Raw genomic sequence first — 10,473 nt, forward strand, 5'->3', positions numbered from 1 at the left:
TCTTGGGGTTCTTCTTTACCTCTCTCACCAAGACTCTTCTCCCACGATTGCTCAGTTTGGCTGGACGGCCAGGTCTAGGAAGACTCCTGGTGGTCCCAAACTTCTTCCATTTAATGATTATGGAGGCTAATGTGCTCTTAGGAACTTTGAGTACTGAAGAAATTCTTTTGTATCATTGGCCAGATCTGTGACTTGCCACAATTCTGTCTCTGAGCTCCTTGGCCAGTTGCTTTGATTTCATGATTCTCATTTGCACTGTGAGCTGTGAGGTCTTATATAGACAGGTGCGTGCTGTCGGGATCCCTCAGATTACTCTTTCATCTGAAGGACCGATGTTCTTAGGTGTGAAGCATCATATGTCTCTAATTAAATCAGCTCCATCGAGAAGAACTACACAGACACCAGCTGTATAATACCACTCAGGATGCCTCCAAGACGCCTCTGGCTTATCAGTTAGGCTTCCGTCTTTTATAGTAAAGAATTTAAACATTTTACAGACATGCGCAGTACAAATGATTTTACAACTTGTTTTCGACAAAGAAAGTCATTTAGGCGAAAAAGCAGAGGTATTTGACCTTGGTTCACAAGGGAGATGTCTGAGACATCTCCTCGAAGAACAGATAAGGTTTTAAACAAGAGAATGCAACATAGACAGAACTCAATTTAACTCCTTCAGTTCCTATCATTCCCCCCTTTGACATCTTCATTTTCCACAATCTGGAACACTGGATCCTGCAACAACAGCGGATAGTGGCTCGTTCACCAGGTACTATCCCAGGCCGACGGGTTGCCCAAGGGAGACAGGTCTTCTACCTTCTCCATCCCCCAGATACTGAAGCCACGTCCATCATTGCAAGAGTACGCTCCTTCATGCCAGAAATGAGATGTCAATCTAGGACTCAAAGGAATAATAGTTAAATTCTTGTTGTTTACAGTCAAACTTCCTTATCTATTTCTACATCTTTTCTTGCATACAGAGATACACCAAAAAACAAGTTTCAATAGCACATATATTACAAAGATACAAACAACAATGATTTTGGACAGCAACGGTGGTGTTCAATATATCCAATATATCCCATATTTGGTCATCTAAGTAATCTGTAGCCCTGACTAATTTATCCCACATTTGAGTAATCATAGGATAAATAAAAATAGAGCTGACAATTTTATTGGCCACACTCATCTGCACTATATGTGGTCTCCCAGAGAGGCGAGGTGTATTGTCAGCAGCTCTTTTGTACAACGTGTGTTTAGGTATGCTCTGAGTATTCAACTGGTCATTCGGAATAACAAAGGTAGCTGGAGTCAAACGACCCAGAGTACAAGCACCTTTTACCCCTACTGGCAACCATTTATATGCATTGTCTCCACATACCCAGAACATGTCACTAGGTAGGTCCCATAGGGCTGAATGTTGTAATACCAGTCTATGAACTAAATCTATGAACGCAGATACATTCTGAAGCATACACCAATTTGGAAGTTGTCCTAAAGGGCTACACTACCCTACATCGGGATTTCCACAGGTGGGAGTTCCTTTCTCATATCCAGATGACTCGTTGCAAGGTATATTACCTGAAATATTAAAACAAGTTTCATTATTGCCCTGGGGAAATAAATTGGAATACTCCCAGGACGTGTTATGCAACCTTCTTTCTAGCAGTATTGGTTTGAAGGCATCAGTAGAGTGGGAAGTTACATTAAAACTAACTTGTAGGCCATACATTGGAATTTGCCCCAGGTAGGTTAATCGAGTTCTATTCCTGGGTAACCAAGCCCCCCCTTTATATGCCAGATATTGAAGGTATGTATTACTTCCTGAAAGATTACCCTGCCACCAAGGGTATCCTACCCATCCCACAATAGGTATTTCAACAGTTGTGTTCCATAACTTCACATTATTTGTGGCATTATTAGCAAGTGTATCAGAAGAACTGGTCCAGGCAAATAATTCCTTGGGTGGCACAGGAATAACAAGGAACGGAATACTAGTGGCTGATACTGCTGAATGTGTGCAGATCCAGCAAATGATTTGACCAATCATTTAGTATTTTTTCATGATGTTGTATAAACTTATTATTCAAGGACATTGGAGAATTTAGATTGTCCCACGCAGCTACCATTATTACAGATAATGCAACAAAACCAAACCAAAACATTATGCACTCTTATGCTTTGTTAACTCCTGTGGCTAGTTTGCAATGCGATGCGTGGATCCAGGTTGGTCGTCCTTCCAACTTAACAGAAGTAGGCGTTGTTAGGAGTACTTGGTAAGGTCCTTGATATCGGGGTTCAAGGGTCTTTCTGGAGTGTTTCTTGACATATACGTAATCACCAGGTTGTAGACAGTGATTCCTTCCACACTATCTGGATCTGGAGTGGAAGAGAAAACTAGAGAATGCATTTGAGTTAAATGCTTTTGCAACTGGATTACATAACTTGTCAAATTATCCACATTGAGTGTTAAGACCTGTGGGTAGTACAACCCTGTGTTCGGTGGTCTTCCAAACAGTATCTCGAAGGGTGACAGTTTAGCTTTCCCCGTGGGTGTGTACCTTACTGAGAATAATGCTAATGGGAGACACTCTGGCCATGGTTTATGGGTCTGCTCCATGGTTTTCTGTATTTTCAATTTCAGTGTCCCGTTCATTCTCTCTACCTTCCCTGAACTCTGTGGGTGGTAGGGTGTATGAAATGCCTGTTCTACACCTATCATTTGCATGACATTTTGCATTACCTCAGCAGTAAAGTGTGTACCTCTGTCTGATTCAATTGTTTCAGGGACACCGAATCGTGGTACTAGTTCCATCACCAGTTTCTTTGCAGTGGCTCGAGCTGTAGCCGTTTTCACCGGGTAGGCCTCTGGCCATCCAGAGAAGAGATCTACACATACTAGGATATTTGCATACACTCCTACCTTGGTAGCTGTATGTCGTCAATCTGCCGTCTCTGAAACGGGTAGAGAGGCCTAGGTGTCGCTTTCTTAGGGACTTTTACTGTTTTACCTGGGTTGTGCTGTGCACAGATGAGGCATGATTGTACAAGTTTCGCGGCTGCGTAACTGAAACCAGGAGCGATCCAGAAGGCATCTACCATGGCACACATGTGACTTTTTGAGGTGTGATTGGGGCCATGTGCTGCTTGCGCCATGATTGGGAACAGGGACTTTGGTGGGCACATTTTATCCTTATTCTCCCATACTCCATTTGAGTTGAGCTCAGCTCCCAGTCTCCCCCGGTGTACCTTCTCTGTTTGGGCAGCCTTTTGCTGGAGGGATTTCAGGACATCTAGACCCAATGTGGCTGGAATACGCTGACTCCCCGCCACCGTCCACTGCTCTCTCTAGGCCGCCTTGTGCTATTTTAGCAGCCTCGTTCGCCCTTCTATTGCCCTCTACCTCCACGGAGTCACCTTTGTGTGTGCTTTTACCTTGACAATGCCAACCTGGACTGGTAACATCAATGCCTCCATCAATTGTTTCACCAGCTCTGCATTTTTAATGGGCTTCGAATCTGTGAAAATATTAGCGACTTTACCTGCAGCGGCTCTACACGCCTCAGTGAGTGCCTTCAACTCTGCCTCCTGCGCCGACATGTGAGGAGAGAGTGGTTCCGCTCGGATTACCTCATGTGAGGATACTAATGCATATCCAGTGTAGAATCGTCCATCCTGGTGGTATCTGGGGCCATCTACAAAAAAGAAACTCAAAGTCTGCATTAGGAACAGGTTTTTCATGAATGTGTGCAAACCCAACTGTCTCCTGACTCATCAGTTCTATGCAGACATGTTCATGCGTCATGTCAAAGTATCCTTCCTCACTTGCCAATACGGTCACCAATTCCCCCTTTTCTGAATCCATAGGCAGGAGGGTGGCTGGATTCAGAACGTTACATCTTTTGAGGAGTGACATACTCAGGAATTAGTAGAGCACACTCAAGTCGGAGCTGTCTGGCCATAGACAGATGTTTTGGTTGAACTTGTAGGAGTATGGCATGGATCGTCAGTGTCATCTCACATGCCTTCCCTATTACGTCTCCACTTTTTTCCTTGTGCTCCAGCATACATGACAGGTCGTTTTATTGTCCTTGTTTGCTCAATTTCTTTAGCTACCTTAAGGAGGTCTTTCGGATCTACATGTCTCCATTCAGGTCTGGCTGTCTGTACTGTGTCTCGTAAGTCTTTGTTCATACCGTCAATGAATGCATTCACCAGTATTCTAACATCAAGTGGGTTTATGCAAATGTACCCCATGTCTGCCCATTTCAGCTGTAACCGTCCAAGGTATATCTCTACTCTCTCTCCTCTTTGCTGTGTCACATTAGTCAGGAGTACAGACTGCTCTGATTGTTCCACTGCAGCCCATTGTCTTAGTGACTCACAGTACGTCTCCCCAGATCGTGCAGATTTATCATCCATGCCCCAAGCCTGATTCTTTGTCACATCTGTGTGTCTTAATTATATGATCTAGTGCGTCACCTGCCTTTAAACTCACCAACCTCTCTAGGTCTGCCCAGGTACACTTATATGTCTGCTGTACTTCCTTTATGTGTCTGTAAAACGGGAATGGTTGGTCTTCAGGGGCAGGCAGCTGCTTCAGCAAAGCTAGCTGGTCAGAGGGGCTCCAGGGATAATACACCTGTATCTTTCTTATTCTAGTCACACTTCTAGGTCCTGATGGGGTTGGCCGTCTGATGTCTACTGTCAGCTTACTCCTCAAGGGCCAATGTCCCCACTACCCACTATCCACACTATTATGTCAGCTTCTTATGATCTTGTCTGGATAGGATTTAGTGCAATTCTCTTAGGTCAGTAGCACAGGTCACACAAGTAGCTATTCAGTCTGGATTTGTCTGAGTCTGACCACAGTGTTTACAAGTCCATCTGTTTTGTCTGGGTCTCTGGTTACACTTTGTCAATCAAACATTCATAATACACCTTCCATACTGCTGCACATTCTCAAGCATCATTTATTCACTTGCTATTTTCTTCCCGTCTGTGCCTTTTTGTACATCCAAACATTCACACTCTGGTATTTTTGCCTTTTTCAATATTTGTCCCACTTGTTTTACTGCTTCCTTCCTTCTCTGTCTCTTGTAATTTGACACAATTTGCTATACAAATCAATCACACAACTAGAAGCAGGTTCAAACACATTAATGACCAAGCAATCACTTACAATTCCCTTCTAAATTAGGCACCATATCTTACTTTTAACTTCCAATCTTCAATTAAGTACCGTTGCTTTAAAATGCACAAATCTTTCAGCGTGTACCTTACGGATAGAATTACAGAGAATTTTGAGCACAGCTCACACTCAGCAGAGATAAGAGCGAAGGGAGAAGAAAAACTACGCAGCGGTATCATTCCCCCCTCCCATCAGAATGCAGCGTCGTCCTTCACAGAATTCTGTAGTTCTTTAGACTTATCAAAATCAATTTATACAAAGAAACTCAAAATCACGGGATTTCACTGTAAGGGCAGATAACTGTATAATGAGATTAACCATGCCTTGCCCTTTTTCTGGCCAAATGCATTCAGGAAACTTTACAATGTAATGCCACATATAACACGAACTATATCATTACTCAATTCATTCAGTCTCAGATGTAGATTTGAAATATCTATAACGCATCTGTCCGGGATTCCACCACAACTAGAAAGGTCACAAATCTCTTGACACAAAAATGATGTGTGATGATTCATTCATACGTGCTCATTCACTGATTTTTTTTTACTCAATTACTCATCTTTCATCTTATTCAGAGGTTCTCATAGACATATATACAAGGATTCACACAGCCTGCCTATCTTGCACTTTGGATTTGATTAATACTTTTTCCAGGTTCTTTGCTGCACTACTTCCATATCTATCCTCAATTATATCACATAACCGATTTCCTTCTTCAGGTGTCTTTCCCTGACTGTTCCCCATCTTATCTTTTATTCTTATCCTGTCTCTCTTGTTGTCTTCCTGTTATTCCCCTGCCTTAGGTGGTGTATTGGGTAAGCTCAAGACTAGGCTCTACTATACCTCGTTACCTTCTTCCTAAGGTGCTAACAGGCTAAATGGAGTGTCTGTTCCTCGGTGTACTACGTGTTTCGTGTACTTATATGCTATGTAGCATCCGAACAGAAATACTCCCACAACACACAGGATTGTAAATAAAGTGTCCATCTACTGGGGTTCTTCAGTCATATCCTGTCACAGGCTCATTTCACGGTCCTGTGCTCATTCGGTCACACTCTTATCTGTCACAAGGTTTATTCGTAAAGGGTGTTGATTTAAGCTTAGGCGGTGACCTCCCCGAAAGGACGCTGTCACATGGCCCAGTTAGGCAATATCACCACTCTTTGAACGAATACCTACTGTGCAGCTTATTTGTCTACTTTCCACAACCTTTCAAATCAAAGTAGCCATTCAACAACCTCCTCTATTTCTAGTGAGGAACCGTCTATTGTGAAAAACTTGTCCGTCCGGGCTGCGCAGTATGAACTGTTCACCCAGCCTTATATTCCATAATGTCAGACCTCTCCCATTTTGATTTGCATCAGCTCTTTTTCTAAAAATAGCTGTGCACAGACAGAACCTACAGTAACCTCTCATTCGAGCAGAAATTACATATGCGTGTCACACCCGATTTCCTCAGAGTTCTTATATGGACCTGATTTTACGGCCCCCTCCTCTACTAGATTCCCCTTTATACGGACCTTAGTTATAATGATAGATTATGAAGAGCAGAGAAGAGAAAAATTGATCTCTTACCTGGCCAGGTGTTTAGGTCTGCTGTTCACAATTTCATCAGTAACTGGAGTGGTCTGTAGATCGGGTAGTCTTGGAGAGGTGCCTATATCAGGTCCCTGTTTCGGGCGCCAGGAAACTGTCGGGATCCCTCAGATTACTCTTTCATCTGAAGGACCGATGTTCTTAGGTGTGAAGCATCATATGTCTCTAATTAAATCAGCTCCATCGAGAAGAACTACACAGACACCAGCTGTATAATACCACTCAGGATGCCTCCAAGACGCCTCTGGCTTATCAGTTAGGCTTCCGTCTTTTATAGTAAAGAATTTAAACATTTTACAGACATGCGCAGTACAAATGATTTTACAACTTGTTTTCGACAAAGAAAGTCATTTAGGCGAAAAAGCAGAGGTATTTGACCTTGGTTCACAAGGGAGATGTCTGAGACATCTCCTCGAAGAACAGATAAGGTTTTAAACAAGAGAATGCAACATAGACAGAACTCAATTTAACTCCTTCAGTTCCTATCAGTGCCTTTACAAATCAAGTTCTATCAGTTTAATTAAACACAGTTTTTTCTTTTTTAATAAATTTGCAAAAATTTCTACATTTCTGTTTCTTTCAGTCAAGATGGGGTGCAGAGTGTACATTAATGAGAAAAAAAAAATGAACTTTTATGAATTTACCAAATGGCTGCAATGAAACAAAGTGTGAAAAATTTAAAGGGGTCTGAATGCTTTCTGTACCCACTGTACATGTTCTGCAGTAGTGGTATCTAGCACCATATGGCGGTAATAACAGTGTGGGGTTTTTTTTTTTTTTTATAGAGATTTATCTTCAGTAATACCATGGTCATCAGCAGAGGTTTCCCTATGCCGACAATTAGGGTGTGCCACTATAGTTGTAATCAGGGTTGCCTGGTTAGGGGCCCACTCAGATGTTTTGCCCCCTTGAGCTAAACCCCTAGCTACACCTCTGATGATAGGATTTGAAGACAGACTTGTCTCATGTATGCTTTCTTTAAAGGGAACCTGGCACCAGAAAATAAAACGCTATTAACCTGTAGATATGAGGTTAATCTACAGGTTAATAGAATTACTAACCTGTCCGCCACCCGCACTTAACTGAACGCTGCTGGGAGAAAATATTCCCAGCAAAATTCTGGTTCCAGACACGGAGGCGGCCCCGGCGCTGGTTCAGTCACTGCTCTGCGTATAGCGCGGTGGCTGTAACCTCATCAGTGTTTAATTAATAAATAGTCTATAAATACAAGTTCATGCCTCTTAAACTTACAACTGTTTTGAAAAAAAAAAAAAAAATCTAGAATTATAAAACAAAAGAAATGTATTCCTGTGAGTCCACAGTGGCTGCCTTAAGGTACTGTGACACTAAGCGATATCGCTATAACTTGTGACGTTATAGCGATATTGCTAGCGACATCGCTGTGTGTGATACTTACCTACAACCCGCTCCCCAGCTGGTTATCGCTGATCGCGCGAGAACAGGCTGGACTGTTTCTCGTCGCCAGCTTCCTGTGGAGAGATGAGCGTGGAGCCGGGCGGGAGGACGCAGGATCGCCTAGTGTGACAGGTAAGTAGCGACCCCCATCCCCAGCGATGTCGCTATTGAGATCTGCCTGTGTGGCAGCTCACTAGCGACCACTTAGCGATGCACCAGCGATCCTGACCGCGTCATATCGCTGGTCGGGATCGCTGGTGCATCGCTAAGTGTGACAGTACCTTTATACTGTAGATTGCTGTTTTATAATTATGTGCAGATGAAAGATAGTGTTGAACAATGGGTGTCCTGGTGATATGAAGACAGGTCTACAGTTTAGGAGCTGTTGGGAAGAATGTGTATTGATATCCGCATTTGTGTTTTGCTGTTTTATATTTTTATCGACTTTGTTTTCCAATCTTAGGATCCTGTTTCACTTAGCGACGCACCAGCGATCCTGACAACGATACGACCTGGTAAGGATCACTGGTGCATCGCTAAATGGTCGCTAGTAAGCTGCCAGACAGGCAGATCTCTTCAGCGACGCAGCAACCATCCAGCGATCCTCGGCGGTCGTTGGTACCTTGTCACACAGCAGCTTTTCTGAACGATTCCAGCCTGCATCCCTGAGTTCTGTGTCGCCAACGAGGTCGCTCATCGGGTCAAACACAGCGATGCATGCTGGCCAGCGGGACACCAACGATGAAAAAATAACCCAGGACATTCGAGCACGATCAGCGATATCCAGCGGGGGGGCCGGTCACCGCTGCTTGTCACATATAGTGAGATCACTGTTGCGTCACAAAATCAGTGACGCTTCAGCGATCTCGCTATTTGAGACGGGGGCTTTACTTATTATCATGTTGTTTGTTGGTGTGATATTGGTTTTTATCTTGTAAAACCAGTCAAACCAGCTGAAGAATGTGTTCAGCAAACTCTTATTAAGGGGCCCGTCACACATAGCGAGATCGCTGATTTTGTGATACATCAGCGATCTCGCTAGCCATCTCACTGTGTGTGGCAGGCAACAGCGACCCCCCCCCGCCGGGTATTGCTGATCGTGTAGGAATGTCCTAGGCCATTTTTTGATAGTTAGTCTCCCTCTGGCCAGCACGCATCGCGTGTGGCAGCGGGAGACCAACGATCAGCGAGCTCCCAGCACTGTAAGACGCTGGGAGCTGGTATCCAAGGTATACAGCGCGCAACTAAGTGATGCGCGTGCCTAGTTACCCGCTATTTACCTTGGACACCAGCGTCCTCGCTGGTCCTGATCGCTGGTGTGTTTGCCTGTTTGGTAGCTCACCAGCGATCATGTAGCGATGCACCAGCGATCCTGACCAGGTTGTATCGTTGTCGGGATCGCTGGTGCATCATTTGGTGTGACGGGACCCTAAAGGGGCCTTTACACATAGCGATATCGCTAAAGCGTCACCAATTTTGTGACGCAGCAGCGATATCGCTATAAGTGATACTTGCCTCCGACCGGCTCCCCCGCTGTCTGTCGTTGATCGCTCGAGATCGTCCAGTTCCATTTCTCATCGGGCGCTTCCTGCTGGCGCCGACGAGCGACACGTGGGCGGGAGGACGTCAGGATCGCCGCGTCTGAAAGGTAAGTAACGACCGCTACATCGCTGTGAGATCTGCCTGTGTGACAGCTCACTAGTGACCATTTAGTGATGCACCAGCGATCCTGACAGGGTCGTATCATTGTCGGGATCGCTGGTGCATCGCTAAATGTAACGGGGCCTTAAGAGAATACCCTAAACGTGGGTATAGACAGAACTAGACTTGCATAATGTTGAATAGATTAGATAGATTAATAGGTAGATACAGAGGCGGACATATCGCATGTGCAGTTGTTGCGGCTGCACCAGGGCCTGGAAGAGTAGGAGGGTCCCCTGCAGGATGGGTAACATTGGGGGTAATCTGGCCTGTTTCTCCAGTCCCAGGGCTCTGGGGGAGCCCTGACCAGATTGCCCTCATGGGCGATGGGCAGGGAGCGAGCCCTGCAGCTCTGCTGCCTACAGGAGAAAATGGCAGTGGAGCTGAAGGGATTTGTCCTACGCTTCCTTCCTGTCTGACAGACGCGAGGCTGGATGACGTCAGCATTCAGTGCGTGTCTATGTCAGATAGAAAGCTGCCAGCGATGATGCTGAGGGTGTAGTGGAACGTGCAGAGAGGTGAGTGGTGGTGTTTTTGTGTTGGAGAAGGAAATGATGGAGGTGGTGGAG

The 10,473-nt window shown here is 44.7% G+C and overlaps 1 long non-coding RNA gene across 1 annotated transcript; it reads right to left on the reverse strand.

The window, feature by feature from the left end:
• Window positions 1-408: 408 nt before the first annotated feature.
• Window positions 409-7,366, reverse strand: LOC141097013 (uncharacterized). The gene is made up of 2 exons (XR_012233828.1): window positions 2,170-7,366; window positions 409-1,578 (listed from the first exon to the last, which is right to left on the reverse strand). It is a non-coding gene; the product is annotated as an uncharacterized lncRNA (long non-coding RNA).
• Between the last annotated feature and the right edge of the window lie 3,107 nt (window positions 7,367-10,473).

Source organism: Dendrobates tinctorius, unplaced genomic scaffold (assembly GCF_039654945.1).
Source record: "Dendrobates tinctorius isolate UK_male_01 unplaced genomic scaffold, ASM3965494v1 ptg000082l, whole genome shotgun sequence".
Taxonomy (NCBI): domain Eukaryota; kingdom Metazoa; phylum Chordata; class Amphibia; order Anura; family Dendrobatidae; genus Dendrobates; species Dendrobates tinctorius.